This window comes from Canis aureus, chromosome 14 (genome assembly GCF_053574225.1).
Source record: "Canis aureus isolate CA01 chromosome 14, VMU_Caureus_v.1.0, whole genome shotgun sequence".
Taxonomy (NCBI): Eukaryota; Metazoa; Chordata; class Mammalia; order Carnivora; family Canidae; genus Canis; species Canis aureus.
In genome coordinates, this window is record NC_135624.1 from 57,971,379 (window position 1) to 57,991,262 (window position 19,884).

At 37.6% G+C, this 19,884-nt stretch overlaps 1 long non-coding RNA gene across 1 annotated transcript in view; it reads left to right on the plus strand.

The window, feature by feature from the left end:
- Positions 1–19,884, plus strand: part of LOC144282969 (uncharacterized) — a 74,016-nt gene that overhangs the window by 35,719 nt on the left and 18,413 nt on the right. The gene's annotated exons all lie outside the window — the stretch shown is intronic.

The window sequence follows — 19,884 nt, forward strand, 5'->3', positions numbered from 1 at the left end:
CTGTCTTGTCCTTCTTAATTGGTGAGATAGACAGGTAGGCATTATTAGTATACTTTTACTGCTAAAAGCAGATCAGCAATTTGTCAAAATTTTACAGCTCGCCAGTAATTAAGAAAATTTTGAATCACGGCCTTTTAAAACAATTATGTATTCTATTAATAATTTCTTTAATTTGTAAAATGCTTTCAATAGAGAGTCCTGTGGAAGATAAAGTCAATACTGATTTCTATAAATAATTTCAATAATATTGAACTATTTTAAAACAGCAATCAACAAGTTAAGCTGCCTTTTTTCTTTTGACACAAAATTAAAAATTACTTGGAAGACTGTAGTGAGGACACATCCTTCTAGTAGGGAGAGATCTGAGCACATGATTTGGCTGCATTGTCAGGAGACTGGGAGAAAAGGAACAATATTTCAAGACCAGACACAGGAGGTTGAAGGGAGAAGTTAGGGCAGGGTATATAGGGGATGAGCATAGAGTTTGAAGATTTTTGAATCTCATATCAATTCCTAATGAAGAGACTCAAACCAACCAGTTGATAGGATGGGTCATTCAGTCATGATTTCCCAGCCTTTATCCCCAGCCTTATTACATGATTCCATGAACCAGGAAACCATGGAGGCAGAGATAGAGGCTATGCAAGGTCCCAGTAACATTAACTCCCCTTCTCTAAGGTTAATCTAGTCAATAACAATGCTTAATGTTTGTTCTACCAGAAAAGGTAAAACATATATATATATATATAAATATTTATATATTTATTTTTATTTTATTATTATATATATATATATATATATATATATATATATATATATATATATTGAACCCTTATTAGGGTAGCATCTCTCAGGAGAACAACCAATCTCTTAGAAGCAATCTATTCATATCAAACCTCTTACTGTATAAAGGGGCAGTAATTTTTCCTTAACCAAATGGATGCACTTATGGGTAAAGGCTCACCTTCCCTGCCAACACTGCTTTTGACAATACCTCCACCCAGAGATTTACAACTATCTGACAACATGGGACTTCAGACGACACCATTTAAGATTAAGAGATTGAGATTTTTGGCAGGGAAGATGCAAAAATGAGCACATGTTCAAGGAACTGACTGATTCTTTCATGAATAGCACAACATAGAACCTTTTTAACTGATAGAAAATTGAAACATTGGTCCCAGATTGGAATAATAATAATAGTAAGATACGATTAAGTAAGTAATAGTAAGATACGATTCTTCAAGATACATTATGCACATGAAACTGTCATTGTGTGGTGCTCTGCTTCCAAGAGCTAGGATTCGTAATTCGAAGATTCAAGGGGTGGGGTTTCTCATCATTGCTCTTGGTAACATACCTGGTGATGTGGGGGCTTCGCATCCCAGCAATTTTAGTCTCTGCATGATTCAGTGTTCTAGTCAGCAGGTCCATAGTAAAAAAATCCTTATGGGTTATTTGTCAAATAAGGGGATTGCTATACTGGGTATAATCATCAGATGTGATTACTGGTAACCCTTGAGCAACACAGGTTTGAACTTATATGTTGATTGTTTTTGATAAATACACTGCTGTACTATAAATGTATTTTCCTTACGAATTTCTTAATAACATTTTCTTTTCTCTAGCTTATTTTTCTTTATTATTTTTTAATTGGAGTTCAATTTGCCAACATGTAGCATATCACTCAGTGCTCATCCTGTCAAATGCCCCCCTCAGTGCCTGTCACCCAGTCACCCCAAACCCCTGCCCACTTCCCTTTCCACTACCCCTTGTTCATTTCCCAGAGTTAGGAGTCTCTCATGTTCTGTCATCCTCACTGATATTTTCACTCATTTTCTCTCCTTCCCCTTTATTCCCTTTCACTATTTTTTATATTCCCCAAGTGAATGAGACCATATAATGTTTGCCTTCTATTGACTTTTCCACTCTAGCTTATTTTATTATAAGAATACAACATATAATAAATACAATATACAAAATATGTGTTAGTCGATAGTTTATATTATCTAGAAGACTTTGTTCATTGGTAGGATATTAGTAGTAAAGCTTTGGGGGAGTCAAAAGTTAAAAATGGATTTTTCTATGTGCTGCAATTTGGTGCCCCTAACCCCTCCCTGCATTGTTCAAGTAAAAGTCCAGAATATTTGATACTCATAGGTGCTGGATAGATTATGGTTGATTTTTTTTGTATCTATTAGATAACATTTTGTGCTTCCAAAACTGTTTAGTAACAATAAATGGACAAATACAGGAGATCGTTGCACTTTGATGTGGTGAAAATGAATCAGAGCTATTGATAATTCAGTAATAATGTTCTGGGTCACCTCACTAAGCAAACCACAGAGTAACAGAATTAATAACTAAGAGTATGGCAAATTTAGAAAGAGTAGTAGATATGAGGGCAGTGAATTTTAATTATGACCTCAAAGCCAACAACAACAAGGATTATATTTTGTGCTACCAACTTTCAGTTAGTCTTTCCTTTTTTTAATTTTTTTTTAAATTTATGATAGTTACAGAGAGAGAGAGAGAAAGAGGCAGAGACATAGGCAGAGGGAGAAGCAGGCTCCATGCACCGGGAGCCCGACATGGGATTTGATCCCAGCTCTCTAGGATCGCGCCCTGGGCCAAAGGCAGGCGCTAAACCGCTGTGCCACCCAGGGATCCCTAGTCTTTCCTTTTTTAAAAGTTTTCTCTTATAAGAATTGTAACCAACTACCAAATTTAAGAATTAGTGAGAGTTCAGAAGGGATTTAATTTGGGGCACAAGTAGATCTTGATACTATAAATGGTGTATTGTTATATACACTGTTCATCTCTCACCCATATCTAGCTGGCTTCATTTGGAGTTTTCTACAGAGAGTTCTCATATCTACTGATGCTCTGAAGCATTTTCAGGTAATGAGGACAGGAGACCAAATGTTACAACAAAAGGTGTTCCTATTATTCTTATCACTCAGAACATTCTAAGAGATTTAGGAATTGGGATCTAGGAACTGGTTGAATGAAGACTAAATGTATATAAGAAATATATTTTAGTCATCTGAATGATCGAATGTATGTATTTTTGCAAATCATACTATCACAGTGTATTTGCATGTATGCATACATGTGATTAAATCAGGAAAATATATAAATCTTTGTAGCAAATTCTAGATTTACATTTTACAGACAGTGTCAAGAATTTAGCTAAGCTACTCCATGGTATGGTTGTTTCCATATCCATTTTGTTTGGCTTAGTGGTCTGTAGTGTTCTTGAACTGACACTAGCATCCTCATGTAAGCTCAAGACCAGCAGTCTACAGAGTAACAAGCAAGCATAAGTCCCTGATATGACTTTCCCAACAGCTCTTATGGCCAGTAGTTTCTCCTTCACCTCCCAAGGCATTCCCCTTGGCACTCCTTTCTTAAGAATCCCATGGAGCTTACCAAAGCACCATTCTTGGTTTGAATTGACCAATCCAGCCTTAGCCTGGGAACTGTAAAGCACTCCACCCATGACTCCTAAAGAAAGGAATGTGTCCCATGTTCTGCTTCCCTCTCCTGAATTGTACCTTGACTTCCCTGTGTGACTCTCAAAGAGTACCATATACCTTCTCCAGGACCTGTGAGTAATAAACTCCATTGCAATTTTTCTTGTGGTCTACTGTTGAACCATTCATGAGTCACCATCTAGCACTCTGTACTCTACTTAAGAAAAGTTAATTTAACAAAGTCATAACAGACAGAATGAATTTTGTATCTCATTATACCCCCCTTAAATAAAAATAAAAATATGATACAAAATGATAGTAACTGTAAGGAATATTATTAGTTATTATTTTTGCCTGGAGATTTATTTATTTCTCTTATTATCCCATATGCTGTGCTATTTTTCTTATGCTTTACTGATTATCTATGAATTGCCATGAGTATTTTGGAAAGCAAGAAAATCTAAATAAAAAAGCTTTTGCCCTCTAAATATGTAATATTTCTTATTTTCTTCCTGAGATAACTATTGCAGTAGGATAAGATTGAAAATTTAAATGTGTTATTTATGCCAGAATATTATTAATATCCATGGGCTTTTTCCATATGACTTCTGGGGAATTAATTTACTGAAATATGAAATGAGTTCATCTTGTAAAATTCATAAATTTATTGAAAACATCGTCTTTATTTTAAAACTGAGCTTACTATAAAATTAGTCATTGTAGTTACTGTTCTGTCACAGATAAAATAATATTTTCATTTAAGCTTCTGTCAAATTCACTCAAATCATCTTAGAAGTAAATTTAATTCCTGCCAATAGAAAACACAGTGAAATTCGTTAACATGATTCACAAAGGCTGGAAAGGAAAAGAATTTTTGTAAGGCATATTTTGCTGATCTCAATTTATTTCATTTTTATCTTCCTCTGAGTCTCTTACATTTGTTTGACTTTCCTAAAGTATTTCCAGTATTATAGCTTTAATTTTTGTTAAGGAGAAGGGGGAGAAATCCTGAATATGATATAGCCAAATTAAGACACATGTCAATGGGAAATAGAAGACACACAAAAAAGAGAAGCAAATCAAAGAAAGTAACATCTTATTGAAACTATAAAAAGTCTTAAATATTTTTAATAATTTTCAAGTACATAATCATAATTGACTTTTAAAAATATCATTCCCTAAAAGCTTTGATTCTGTAAAGTTCCTAGGGGAATTTACATTTAAGCAATCAATACCCAACGTTAACAGAGCTGAGTTAGAATAGTGCCAGGTACACAATAAGTGTGCAGTAGGTATTGGTTAAAAGAATGGGATAGATGTTATAGAAAATAAAATTTGTATTTAACATGGTTTTTAATGACATTTTCAGGGTTTTTTTTCCCCATAAGGAACATTTATATATAAGGAGTTTAAAAGGGAAAAGCAAAAATTAATAACACTATCATTCCATTCCTTACAAGGCTTTCAACATAAATAGCATTCAGAGATGGGGAGTCAGAAAGGAAAGAAACAAGCAAAGGGATGATGTTTCATGCTACGTGGAGGGGTGTTTAGGAATACAATTCTTTTAATAAGGTGAAAGAATTTCCAGGCACACTTGGCTATCTATGTCAGGAAATAGCAACAAAACAAAACAAAAACAACAAACAAACAAAAATCCAAGACAGAGTGAAGAGCAGTGGTTGAGGATAAAGGATCATTAGGTTCAGCCTTACTTAAGCATGTTTAAACTCTGTTATAAAAGTTATAAAGTAAAAAAGAAAAAAAAAGTTATAAAGTGATCAAAACATGGATATTTGCCTTGGTTGGCACAAATGAATCACATAGAATTAGGAATGGCTTAAGTCATTCTATATGAACTAGCTAATTCTCAAAAAAGAAAAAAAAATCAAGTATTCTCCTATTGACCATCTAATATAACCAACATTTTCTAGTCTGACTCTAGTATCTCTCCGCCAAATAACTCATAGCCTGTTGCCTGGATGGCGATACTTATTCTGTCCAAATATGGATATTCTGTGGTTTTCCAGGTAAAGCGAGTCTAGGATGTTAAGATGCAATTCTATAAATAGTTCCTTCAATTTCTAAACTCAGTGGTGACTTTTTGGACACTCCACAATGATAATATTTCTTTTTCCCAATTTCTCTTTCCTCTAGTATTTTCTTTTCAGGAAATACTTTTCTTCTTATTACTTTCACGTATCAAAGAAGTAAAAGACACTGGACATTTATTACATTCTTCCCCATTTTGTTTTTTTAACAAAGCCTACTTGTTTAAGAAGCAGATACCTTAGGCAACTGTAGCACTGTAACTTTTAGAATGCAGAAAATAACCGTCTTCTTACTACATCTTCCTCATATCCTTTAGTATTTTAAATTTCTAAGACCAAATTCCTCTATGAAAGACAAAAGGTTGAAATGAAAACTCTATGCCAATTTGAATGCCTTTAATGTCTTTTTGTTGTCTGATTGCTGAGGCTAGGACTTCCAGTACTATGTTGAATAGCAGTGGTGAGAGTGGACATCCCTGTCGTGTTCCTGATCTTAGGGGAAAGGCTCCCAGTGCTTCCCCATTGAGAATGATATTTGCTGTGGGCTTTTCGTAGATGGCTTTTAAGATGTTGAGGAATGTTCCCTCTATCCCTATGCTCTGAAGAGTTTTGATCAGAAATGGTTGCTCTATTTTGTCAAATGCTTTCTCTGCATCTAATGAGAGGATCATATGGTTCTTGGTTTTTCTCTTGCTGATATGATGAATCACATTGATTGTTTTACGGGTGTTGAACCAGCCTTGTGTCCCGGGGATAAATCCCGGTGAATAATTTTCTTAATGTACTGTTGGATCCTATTGGCCAGTATCTTGTTGAGAATTTTTGCATCCATGTTCCTCAGGGATATTGGTCTGTAATTCTCCTTTTTGGTGGGGTCTTTGTCTGGTTTTGGAATTAAGGTGATGCTGGCCTCATAGAACGAATTTGGAAGTACTCCATCTCTTTCTATCTTTCCAAACAGCTTTAGGAGAATAGGTATGGTGTCTTTTTTTTTTTTTTTTTTTTTATAATAGTCACAGAGAGAGAGAGAGAGAGAGAGGCAGAGACATAGGCAGAGGGAGAAGCAGGCTCCATGCACCGGGAGCCCGACGTGGGATTCGATCTCGGGTCTCCAGGATTACACCCTGGGCCAAAGGCAGGTGCCAAACCGCTGCGCCACCCAGGGATCCCCTGGTTTCTTCTTTAAACGTTTGATAAAATTCTCCTGGGAAGCCATCTGGCCCTGGACTCTTGTGTCTTGGGAGGTTTTTGATGACTGCTTCAATTTCCTCCCTGGTTATTGGCCTGTTAAGGTTTTCTATTTCTTCCTGTTCCAGTTTTGGTAGTTTGTGGCTTTCCAGGAATGCGTCCATTTCTTCTAGATTGCCTAATTTATTGACGTATAGCTGTTCATAATATGTTTTTAAAATCGTTTGTATTTCCTTGGTGTTGGTAATGATCTCTCCTTTCTCATTCATGATTTTATTAATTTGAGTCTTCTCTCTCTTCTTTTTAATAAGGCTGGCTAATGGGATCCCTGGGTGGCGCAGCGGTTTAGCGCCTGCCTTTGGCCCAGGGCGCGATCCTGGAGACCCAGGATCAAATCCCACATCGGGCTCCCGGTGCATGGAGCCTGCTTCTCCCTCTGCCTGTGTCTCTGCCTCTCTCTCTCTCTCTCTCTCTCTCTCTGTGACTATCATAAATAAATAAAAATTAAAAAAAAATAAGGCTGGCTAATGGTTTATCTATCTCATTAATTCTTTCAAAGAACCAACTCCTGGTTCTGTTGATCTGTTCCACAGTTCTTCTGGTCTCAATTTCATTGAGTTCTGCTCGAATCTTTATTAACTCTCTTCTCCTGGGTGTAGGATCTATTTGCTGTTTTTTCTCTAGCTCCTTTTTGTGTAAGGTTAGCTTTTGTATTTGAGTTCTTTCCAGTTTTTGAATGGATGCTTGTATTGCGATGTATTTCTCCCTTAGGACTGCTTTTGCTGCATCCCAAAGATTTTGAACGGTTGTATCTTCATTCTCATTAGTTTCCATGAATCTTTTTAATTCTTCCTTAATTTCCTGGTTAACCCTTTCATCTTTTAGCAGGATGGTCCTTAACCTCCACATGTTTGAGGTCCTTCCAAACTTCTTCTGGTGATTTAGTTCTAATTTCAAGGCATTATGGTCTGAGAATATGCAGGGGACGATTCCAATCTTTTGGTATCGGTTCAGACCACTCTCACCACTGCTATTCAACATAGTACTGGAAGTCCTAGCCTCAGCAATCAGACAACAAAAAGACATTAAAGGCATTCAAATTGGCAAAGAAGAAGTCAAACTCTCCCTCTTCGCCGATGACATGATACTCTACATAGAAAACCAAAAAGTCTCCACCCCAAGATTGCTAGAACTCATACAGCAATTCGGTAGCGTGGCAGGATACAAAATCAATGCCCAGAAATCAGTGGCATTTCTATACACTAACAATGAGACTGAAGAAAGAGAAATTAAGGAGCCAATCCCATTTACAATTGCACCCAAAAGCATAAGATACCTAGGAATAAACCTAACCAAAGAGGTAAAGGATCTATACCCTAAAAACTACAGAACACTTCTGAAAGAAATTGAGGAAGACACAAAGAGATGGAAAAATATTCCATGCTCATGGATTGGCAGAATTAATATTGTGAAAATGTCAATGTTACCCAGGGCAATATACACGTTTAATGCAATCCCTATCAAAATACCATGGACTTTCTTCAGAGAGTTAGAACAAATTATTTTAAGATTTGTGTGGAATCAGAAAAGACCCCGAATAGCCAGGGGAATTTTAAAAAAGAAAACCATATCTGGGGGCATCACAATGCCAGATTTCAGGTTGTACTACAAAGCTGTGGTCATCAAGACAGTGTGGTACTGGCACAAAAACAGACACATAGATCAGTGGAACAGAGTAGAGAATCCAGAAGTGGACCCTGAACTTTATGGTAACTAATATTCGATAAAGGAGGAAAGACTATCCATTGGAAGAAAGACAGTCCCTTCAATAAATGGTGCTGGGAAAATTGGACATCCACATGCAGAAGAATGAAACTAGACCACTCTCTCTCACCATACACAAAGATAAACTCAAAATGGATGAAAGATCTAAATGTGAGACAAGATTCCATCAAAATCCTAGAGAAGAGCACAGGCAACACCCTTTTTGAACTCAGCCACAGTAACTTCTTGCAAGATACATCCACAAAGGCAAAAGAAACAAAAGCAAACATGAACTATTGGGACTTCATCAGGATAAGAAGCTTTTGCACAGCAAAGGATACAATCAACAAAACTAAAAGACAACCTACAGAATGGGAGAAAATATTTGCAAATGACATATCAGATTAAGGGCTAGTTTCCAAGACCTATAAAGAACTTATTAAACTCAACACCAAAGAAACAAACAATCCAATCATGAAATGGGCAAAAGACATGAAGAGAAATCTCACAGAGGAAGACATAGACATGGCCAACATGCATATGAGAAAATGCTCCACATCACTTGCCATCAGGGAAATACAAATCAAAACCACAATGAGATCCCACGTCACACCAGTGAGAATGGGGAAAATTAACAAGGCAGGAAACCACAAATGTTGGAGAGGATGTGGAGAAAGGGGAACCCTCTTACACTGTTGGTGGGAATGTGACCTGGTGCAGCCACTCTGGAAAACTGTGTGGAGGTTCCTCAAAGAGTTAAAAATAGACCTGCCCTACGACCCAGCAATTGCACTGCTGGGGATTTACCCCAAAGATACAGATGCAGTGAAACGCCGGGACACCTGCACCCCGATGTTTATAGCAGCAATGGCCACGATAGCCAAACTGTGGAAGGAGCCTCGGTGTCCAATGAAAGATGAATGGATACAGAAGATGTGGTTTATGTATACAATGGAATATTACTCAGCTATTAGAAATGACAAATACCCACCATTTGCTTCAACGTGGATGGAACTGGAGGGTATTATGCTGAGTGAAGTAAGTCAATCGGAGAAGGACAAACATTATATGTTCTCATTCATTTGGGGAATATAAATAATAGTGAAGGGGAAAATAAGGGAAGGGAGAAGAAATGTGTGGGAAATATCAGAAAGGGAGACAGAACGTAAAGACTGCTAACTCTGGGAAACGAACTAGGGGTGGTAGAAGGGGAGGAGGGCGGGGGGTGGGAGTGAATGGGTGAGGGCACTGGGGGTTATTCTGTATGTTGGTAAATTGAACACCAATAAAAAGTAAATTAAAAAAAATAAAAACCTAAAAAAAAAGAAAAAAAGAGAAGTCTATGAGGATAAAAGAAACAGCTTTAGCAGTCCTTATGTTCCCTAAAATGTGATTAAAGTTTGTTCCATTACAATTATTTAATATTTATTAAAAATTAGTCTACCTTAAGGGTGCTGTGGTAGCTCATTGGTTAAGCATCCAACTTTGGTTTTAGCTCTGGTCATGATCTCAGACACATGAGATCGAGCCCCATGTCAGGCTCTACACTGGGCATGGAGCTTGCTTAAGATTCTCTTTCTCCCTCTGTCTGCCCATGCCCCCAAATTAATCTCCCTTAAATTTTAAGGTAACGTTACATCCATTCTTTATTTGTCCAGGTATCCTTCCACTTCAAAAATTGTGAGTTTAAAAATATGTTTGCTGGCTCCTTCTCTAGGCAATTTCTTAATTTTGGAAAACCTCAGGGCTCAGGCCTAAATCTTTTACTTTTCTTTCTTTCTTTTTTTTAACATTTAATTTATTTATTCATGAGACATACAGAGAGAGAGAGAGAGGTAGAGACAGGCAGGGGGAGAAGGAGGCTCCATGCAGGGAGCCCGATGTGGGACTCAATCCTGGGACCCCAGGATCATGCCCTGAGCTGAAGGCTGGCACTCAACCGCTGAGCCACCCAAGTGTCCCAATCTTCTACTTTTCTTTCTGCTATTTTCACTCCCAAGAGATTTAATCTGGATGTATTGCTTTAAGATACACATGTTTACCAAAGATTTCTAAGTTTATATTTCTGCCCTGGTTTGTAAACTGAACTTCATTTTGATATAACCAAGAAGCTACTGAAAATCTCAACCTGATTTCTTACAAATATATCAAACTTAATGTGGATAAAAGATAACTTTTGACTTCTTAGTCTCTGCCCAATGACAATGTGGATTTCCCTCATTTTAGTAAATAGGTATACCATCCATGCAGTTATTGAAGCCCAAAACGTATGTCATTATTAATTCTTCCCTTTCCTACACATTTCATATGCAAAACGGTACCTAGCCCTACCACCTCCACCTAAAGCATATCCCAGATAAATCCTCACAGTCTATGTATTTCTATTTCTTTCCACATGTACTGTGCTACAGCCTATTATCTTTCACTTCATCTTTGCATTATTGCAGTGCAATAATCTCCTAAGTGGTTTTATTACTTCCAGTTGTGCCTCTCTGTAATCCATTACATTCTTGTTTTTATAAGCTAATGGCTTTAATATTTTCTCTAAATAAATTCCAAGCCTCTTGCCAGAGCCAGAAACCATGGCCCTTCACCATCCCTGTGCTGCATGTCAGACCATGAACATCTTTGTTCATTAACATCCAGCCACATTGATCTTTCCATTCCTCTTGCCCGCCCAACATGTTCTTGCCTTTGAGTCATTTATCTTTACTTCAATGCAGAAGGCAATTTTTTTTTCTTGTTTTAACCAGGTGTAAATATCTGGTATGCAAGGAATTTCTTGCATGGATCTTGTATGTCGTTTTATTTGCTGGACTTTCACGGTAAAGTAAATGTTGAATCCCTTCAGTTGTAGTACCTGGTATTTCTTCATTCTTTGAGCTTAATTGCAAAACAAATACAAGACAAACAGATAGCTTCTCTGCAGTTTTCAATAGACTTGTTCACTGTAGGAGGACAGCTAGCCAAGGGAAATAACAAGGAGTGAATGTTTGAGTTTTCTGTGGCATAATTTTCAAAAGACTTTCCTGGGTTGTCTGAAATTTGGTATTTCTAAAAATCTCACTTTACAGTAGGCCCAGATTAATAGTTGTACCAAAAGTGGAGTGGAATTTGGTACAGCTCTAAGTCCTGGAAGTTGAAGAAAAAAATTATCTCCTTAGAGTTGAACTCACTGACCACCCACCAGTGGGTATGGTCCTTTCAGAGCTACAAAGGAAAAAGGACCAATTGCTGTGAATGGGTGGTGACTATTAGCTTGACGGAATGACTTTCTGCAAGGATAAACATGAGAAACCCAGTAACAACAGAGGGCAGGATTTTTATAATTGTTATTGTTATCACAGTTACTGGAAGCTATTCCTTCCCACCCCCTAGCATCATCCTTGTTGATGCCTGTCATTCTCTAAAGCAGGGGTTATCAAAATACATGTTCTGCTCATGTATCACTCAGTATAGTTTTCCTAATAGCTTTCAATTGTTATTAGAAAGACTTTTGTCTTCTGTAAATTATATCTCCTTTCAGTAAAAATTAATCCGCTGTCCCTCCTATAATCACGGTAACTCTAAGAGTTTCTGGCAGAGAGCAGGCACTGTAAAATAATTCATGAATAATGGAATAAATGAATGACCAGCATTTTCTTTATTTTGAAATGGCTTATATTCACATGACAAAATATTGATGATGAAATATTTTATGTAAAATTATGCAATTATTTTGCAATACTACAAGAAATGTAATGAGTCGGTCTGAGTCAGTCATTCAAGGAGAGAAATGAAGAAATATATTTTTAGATCTTTATTGTATATTTGTAATATTTATAAAATATTAGAGAATTCTTGTAAGATCTTAGCTTATTAAAAATATATTTTATTTTCCATTCATTTAGCTCATCTTGGCTAAGAAATCCAACTTCAAGGATTAAATTAAAAAAGCTATTTTCTGTTTCTGAAAAAAACTAAGTGTCTCATTAGATATTTTCGTAGGATACTTTTCAGCATTTTCCAGAGAAAGTATTCCCTGGGTAAAATAATATAAGCAATATTTAGCTATGCCATGTAGCAAGGTTTTTGGTCATAGGCTTTCTGATAGTCTTTAAATGCTAGTCTCACTGTGAGTTTCCAAGGGGAAATAAATGTACCTTCAGTGTTTTCCCATGGTACTTTAACCTGAAATCCCTTCTTTCCATGGTCCATATCGCCATTTTGGGGAATTGAAAATATGATTTCATTTATCTCCAGAATTTAAAATTATACTTCAAATAATATATCAACCTCAGTATCTATAAAATGCCAGCCCTAGCTTAGTACATATAGATCTGCTTGATGTGGTGAACAAATACCAACATAAATTAAAACTAAAACAAAAGGAAAAGGCCAAAGTTGTCTAAATGTCATCTAAATTACCTTCTAAAGCTCTTCCAAAAACACTAAGTGTGGGGTTTTGTATTCACATAGGACCAGGGTATTGGCTGCATCACTCTAGGGTCAGCCATACCTGAGGATTGAAGGATGACCCAGGGCTGCTTGACCACATTGTAAAGTCTTGCTTGGAACTGAGGCCCCCAGCCCAGAACTCCAAGTCTGAAGCAGAAGCTGCTGCTGGAATAAATCTGCCAGGGAATATCTTTCCAACAAACCCTAATAGGGTGGGAGCTAGAGGCCTGCATTGCTGTTCTCACTGTGGGGGTGGGGGGCACATGTGCAGGAGTGTCTATAAGAGTTGATCACGGATAAGCACACATGTGTGGGCATCTGTTTGTGCATGCGTGGGTATGGGTGGGGCACATGACACCCTGCAGTGTTTCCAGTCCCAACATTCCTGTTCCTCCTACCATTGCCATTCCTAATGCAACTTTATTGGGAAACAATTGAGTTCAGCATATTTTTAAGAGGAGAGGGGAGATGGTAGGGATGGAGGAGGCCAGCAGACCACAGTGTGTTGTGACCAAGTGCTAAATGACCAAATATGCATCACCTGACTTTCCACTACAGATCTCCTCATCTGTCTGGTTGAACTGCTGGTGTCTGGCATTTTACTATGATGTCCACTCCTAAATTCCATGTTTAAATTCCAGTTTAAACAGCTATTTTTTTTAAAGATTTTATTTATTTATTCACAAGAGGCACAGAGAGAGAGAGAGAAAGAGAGAGAGAGGCAGAGACACAGGCAGAGGGAGAAGCAGGCTCCATGCAGGGAGCCTGACGTGGGACTCCATCCCGGGTCTCCAGGATCAGGCCCTGGGCCGAAGGTGGCGCTAAACCGCTGAGCCACTCGGGCTGCCCTAAACAGTTATTTTCATATAAACTTGTGGCATGTGAAAAATTTCAAATAAAGTGGACTTGATTTGGAGGGAAAGAAAGCCTTTTTTTCCCCAAAGACTTTTACACAAGGCTGAACCTTCACAAATGGCCAAAGGAAGTCAAGAGATGCAAAACTCTAATTATAAAATAACTAAGTTCTGGAGATTTAATGTAAAGCCTGGTGACTATAGTTAATAATACTGTATTATCTATTTGAAAGTTGCTAAGAAAGTAGATCTTAAAGTTCTCATCACAAGAAAAAAGAATTTGTAACTATGTATGGTGACAGATGTTAACTAGACTTATTTTGGTGATTATTCAATATATATAAATAAACAGTATGTAAAAAATAATGTTATGTGTCAATTATATATCAATAAAAGAGAATTCCACACATCTATTTAATTGCTGCATGTCATTCAATCATTGACATTAACATTATTATGAACACGTAATGAAAAAATGCTCCTTAATAGAGGAAGGTTAATTTTGATTATCAATATGATGAAACTATATTTTTTTCTTTCTTATCATCTTCCTAAAGATCATATTAGGGTCAGTAGGGCTTTGTCTCTTGTTCACTCTTTTTGAACTTGTGCTCTTGGGCCTGGGGAGATGGTGGAGGTTCTGGAAACATGAATCTTTCTTTCTAATTACTCCCCAACTTCAGAAAAGACACAAGGGATTGACCATTAACTTCCCAGTGGTGGAAACAAAAGAGCACTTCTGAGAAGCAGGTGAGAAGGACACTGATGTCTCTCTTCCTACTCCTGATGTCCCTGTCCTGACGACCCCCAGGGACCTGATAGCAGGTCCTTCTACAATTCTCACATGATACAAAATAAGAAACAAGATTCTGGACAAGACATGCCCTGAGCACTGTTCTCAACTCCTCTCCCAGCTCCCATCCTCATGAGTTTGATGACTCCTTCCAATGAACTAGAACCAGAATGCTCAGTCAGTTGTATCTCCTACTCTTTCATTTTGGTCTCTCCTCATTTAGATCAAGTCTCAACTTCTGCTTAATTCTCTACTTTGCGAGTTAGGAAGACACCTGTCTCGCCTCTGAAGGAAACTCTATGATTGGATCTTCTTGCAATCATCTAGTTACTGGGGATTTTTCTTCCCTGATAAATTAGAGGCTACTGAAGCATCTCTAAGGACCATGGAGGGCCATGCTATCTAAAGCATTTGCTTGGAGAACTCCTGCTTGTGCTGTCTCACCAGAATCCTTTGATGTCAGTGATGATGTCATGATGTGACATAACATGATGTCATGATTTTCACAGGCTTGGTTCCAAGCTCAGCCAGCAGAAGCCTCCATAATATTGTGTCTCTCCCTTGTCCTATACAATACTACTGCTGTTGGCATTCTTATTGTTGAATGCAATCCTCCTTCCAATCATAGTGATTGTCTCTTCTGTTCCACGTTTTCTCCTGTCCCCAACTTTGAGGTCTTATAATCAACGGATGCCCCATCCCTGCAGCATATTTCATACTTAGACTGGCTTTCCATTGCATATATAACACAATATTCTTTAATATACAGATTCATTTTATTGAAACACCTAGAAACGCCCTTTAAGAAGATGACTGTGAATCAGTCTTATGTCTCCTGGGCTATTGGTAGCTCTGATTTCTGTTCAATTCTCATTCTCCATTTGATGCACAGCCACTGCCCCATTGTCTCCAACACAATAGCAACTCATATGTGGGGCAAGTCCCTACTTTTTATTTATTTATTTATTTATTTATTTATTTATTTATTTAAGTCCCTACTTTTTAAACTCATACCTCTCAATATCAAACAGAAAAGACAGTAGAGTGTTATTGCTGAGTCAGGGGTAAGAGGTTTACATCATAGTGTGATTTAGCAGATAAATGGAAGCTAAATATCAGACTTCTATCAACTTTGTCCATCATTTCTACTCAAGATTGTTCTAGCATCCTACTCTTCTTCAGAAACCTCTCTCTACTGAGTTTTTCTTTGCCCTCAAATACTCGACAAAGGTTAGTTACCTAGTTTTGTTTTCTCCTTCCAAACCCCAAATTATCTTGGTGTAAATTAGGGAGCCTCATGCCTAAAGAGGCTATGTGGTTCCCCAGGAAACACTTGGCAACAACTAGGAGATTAATATTTTTTTTTCTACTAGATAAGTGTCTCATAAAGAATCCCTTATCTACTATTACCAGATCTCAGCCAAGTGACCAAGGATGGAAAAAAAGCAAATGTCATCATTCAGAATTACTCCTTGATAGTGTCCTTTTTTAAACAGCTTTTTGAAATATCTTTCACATTCCATATAAATTATCTATTTAAAGAATGCAGTTCAATGGCTTTTACATAGTCACAGAGTTGTGCATCATTTGACACAATATTAGGATATTTTTTTGTCAACTTGAAAAGAAACTCTAAAACACTTAGTTTTTTTTTTCCCCCCCAAATCTCATGTCACCAAAACATAAGCAACCACTAATGTATGTTCTGTCTCTGTAGATTTTCCTAGTCTGGACTTTTCCTATAAATGGTCTTTGGAGTGACTTATTCCATTCAGCATGATGTTCTTGAAGTTTATTCCTGTTGCACCATGTACCAGTACTTCATTCCTTTTTATGCTTTAATATTATTTCATTTGTATGGCTTATCACATTTTGTTTATTCATTTTTCAGTTGAAAGGCATTTAGATTGTTTCTGTTTGTTGGCTATTATGAGTAATGGTGCTATGAATATTTCTGTGTTAGTTTTTGTGTGAATGTATGTGTTTAATTCTCTTGAGTAATACTTAGGAGTTGAATTGCTAGGGTATATGGTAACTCTTTAGTTGACTTCTTAAGGAATTGCCAAACTGTTTCCCATAGTGGCTGTACTATTGTATATTCCCAGAAGCAATATATAAATGGGTTCCAATTTACTCACATCCTTGTTAATACTTGGTGTTTTCTGTTTTTTGTTTGTTTGTTAGATTTTATTTTTTAATTTTAGCCATACGAGTGGAGTAAAATGGTATCTATTGTGGTTTTGATTTCCATTTCCCTAATAACTAAAGATTTTGATTATATTTTCATGTGCTTTTTGGTTACTTGCATATCTTCTTTGGAGAAATGTTTACGATTGAAATCCTTTATCCGTTTTCTTTGCTCATTTTTAATTGGACTGTTTGTAGCTTATTATTGAGTTCTTTATATATTCTGGATACTAGATTCTTAAATGATATATAATTTCCAAATATTTTCTTCCATTCAGTGGGCTGTCTTTCACTTTATCAAAGGATGATAGCATCCTTTGATGTACATTTTCTATTTTGATGAGATTCAATTTATCATTTTTTTCTTCTGTTGCTTATGATTTTGATATTATATTAGGAAACCATTGCATAATCTTTGCCTGTGAGGATTTATACCTGGGTTTTCTTCTAAGAGTTTTATAGTTTTAGCTTTACATTTAGATATTTGATTGATTTTGAGTTAATTTTTGTATGTATAGGATATAAAGGTCCAACTTCATGATGTTGCATGTGGATATCCAGTTGTCCCAACACCTTTTGTTGAAAAGTCCATTCCTCCCTCCCTTCCCTTTAATGGTTCTGATATCCTTGTTGAAAATTAGTTGCTAGTTGGTCTGGCATTATTCTGGACTCTCAGTTCTATTCCACTGATCTATGTGTTAATCCTTATATCAGTATCACATGTTTTGAGGAATGTAGCTTATAATTGGGAAGTGTGAGTCTTCTTTTTCAAGATTGTTTGACTATTTGGGGCTCCTTGAAATTCCATATGAATAAAATTGTGACTTAGCCTCAACATTTTCAGTAAGGAAATAAGTTCATCTCAGGGAAAAGGCAGTCTAGAAGACATAAGTCCCTTAAGGAAACATAAAACTGTATGTCTGCCAATCAATACATAGGCAAACATAAAGACACATTCACACTCACACCAAAAACACTCATGGCAAACATCAGTAAGTGATAAAAACTCTTTTTCCTAGTTGGTCCATACACAGACTCAAATTCATTCTCAAATTAGCATTCTAATTTGAAAAGAAAATGTATGCATTAGTTGTATAATTTAAACATCTAAAAAATAGTTATTCTGTAGGATTTTTTTAATAATCTTAAAGCAGAGATCACAGGAACCCCCTTGTCCAAGTCATTTAATCTGACATTCAGTAACTATTTACTGAGTATATTATGAGAAAGGTGGTATTTGAGAGTCAAACACAAGAATTTAAAAAATTACATTCATTAGAAAATGAATAAAGTAGGAAGAATGAAAAACCAAGTATCTCAGAAACACAGGATCAAAAACCCATTAGAGGGAAATAGATAATTCTCTGAAACTGGCAAGTGTAAACCTCAGTGGAGTTCCTTGGGACAGCAAAATGGTCCTTCAAGTTGGGTATCAAAGGCAATGTATCCACACTTCTGAATCTTAGCCACTCCCACTTAAAAAAACTTAATTTTCTTCTTTTTTTAGATTTTATTTATTATTCATGAGAGACACCAAGAAAGAGGCAGAGACATAGGCAGAAGGAGAAGCAGGTTCCTTGCCGGGAGCCTGATGTGGGACTTGGTCTCCAGACCTCAGAATCATGACCCAAACCAAAGGCAGATGCTCAACCACTGAGCTACCCAGGTGCCCCCCAAAACTTAATTTTCTTTTCATCCGTTGCCCTTGTCTTATCAGATTGTTTACAATGTCCTCAGGACATCTATAGCTTCTGCTCTGATCTATAGACATTGTTCTGGCAGCCTGGTTTTGACTTCCTCAGGTAGGAGGGCTCCAGCTCCAGCACCAGCAGGATCTGCTCCTTTTCATGATCTTAGATGACAGTTCCTTAGAGCATATCATCCAGGGCTGGCTAAGAGCATTCTGTAGCACACAGACCTCCTGGACATTGGACCACCTAAGTCACTGGTGGGAAGTCTCAAATTTGGGGAGGATCATCCAATCCTACAGGCTTCTTTTAACTATTAGAACCTCTATCTGCTCTAGATGTGTCCCATGCTCTGAGAATGGGGTTTCTCTACCTGGTGTCTGTCTCCTGTGCCTGGGAAGAAAGAGAGGGAAGTCGGGTGGCAATGTTACTGATACAGGCTGCCCTTCGCATGAAAGACCATTACTCAAGAAATGGGTTTTTGATTAGAAGGAATTTGAGCTTTGTTCAGGAGGCTGGCAACCTGAGGAGAAGGTGGACTCTGTCCAAAAGCCAACTCTGAGATTTCTGAATGGTGCAGGGGTTTTTAAAGGGGATTAGAGTAGTAAATCAGCAAAGGGAGTGCAGTGGCCTGCAGAATTTTTTTTTTTTTTTTTTATGATAAGCACACAGTGAGAGAGAGAGAGAGGCAGAGACACAGGCAGAGGGAGAAGCAGGCTCCATGCACCCGGAGCCCGACGTGGGATTCGATCCCGGGTCTCCAGGACCGCGCCCTGGGCCAAAGGCAGGCGCCAAACCGCTGTGCCACCCAGGGATCCCACAATTTCTTGATCATATGCAGACTCGATGGTGCAAGCCATAAACATTATCTCAGTGCTAAGGGCTTGTGCCAGGGCATCTGGTGTGTTTCATTATGTGCAGGGGTTCTCTGTTCTTTCTGCAAGGGTGGGCAAGTTCTACAGATACACAATGGGGGATCAGTAGAATCATTTGCGTGACCTAGAAAAAAAAAGAAAGGAAGAAAAGCATTTTGCTAAAAATTGCTAGGCTAATCAGAGGGCAAAGGTGGCCTCAGGCTTGCTGTTTTATGTGGCCTGAAAAAGTTCTGGTCCTTCACTCCTCAAGGCCAGTGGTCTGCAAATCTCAAAGAAAGGTAATCAGGCCTCTTACAGATCAAAGGACCTAGGTCAGAAAATAATGAGAATGATAATTTGAAGCAAGCTGACCCCTGTCCAGCTTGCCTCCTGGAATGTTGTTTTTCCCATTCACCAATGCCCCAACTCCAGGAGGGTTGGTAGGCTTCCCGCAGGCAGCAGGCAGTAGGCCTTTCTAGGAATTCAATCAGACCTGGGGGTTGGAGGCTCAGCAGGAATGAAAAAGGGGAAAATTGACAGAGAAAAAACCTTATGGGCCCAACTGCATTGATCCCCCTGTTCCTCGTGGCCA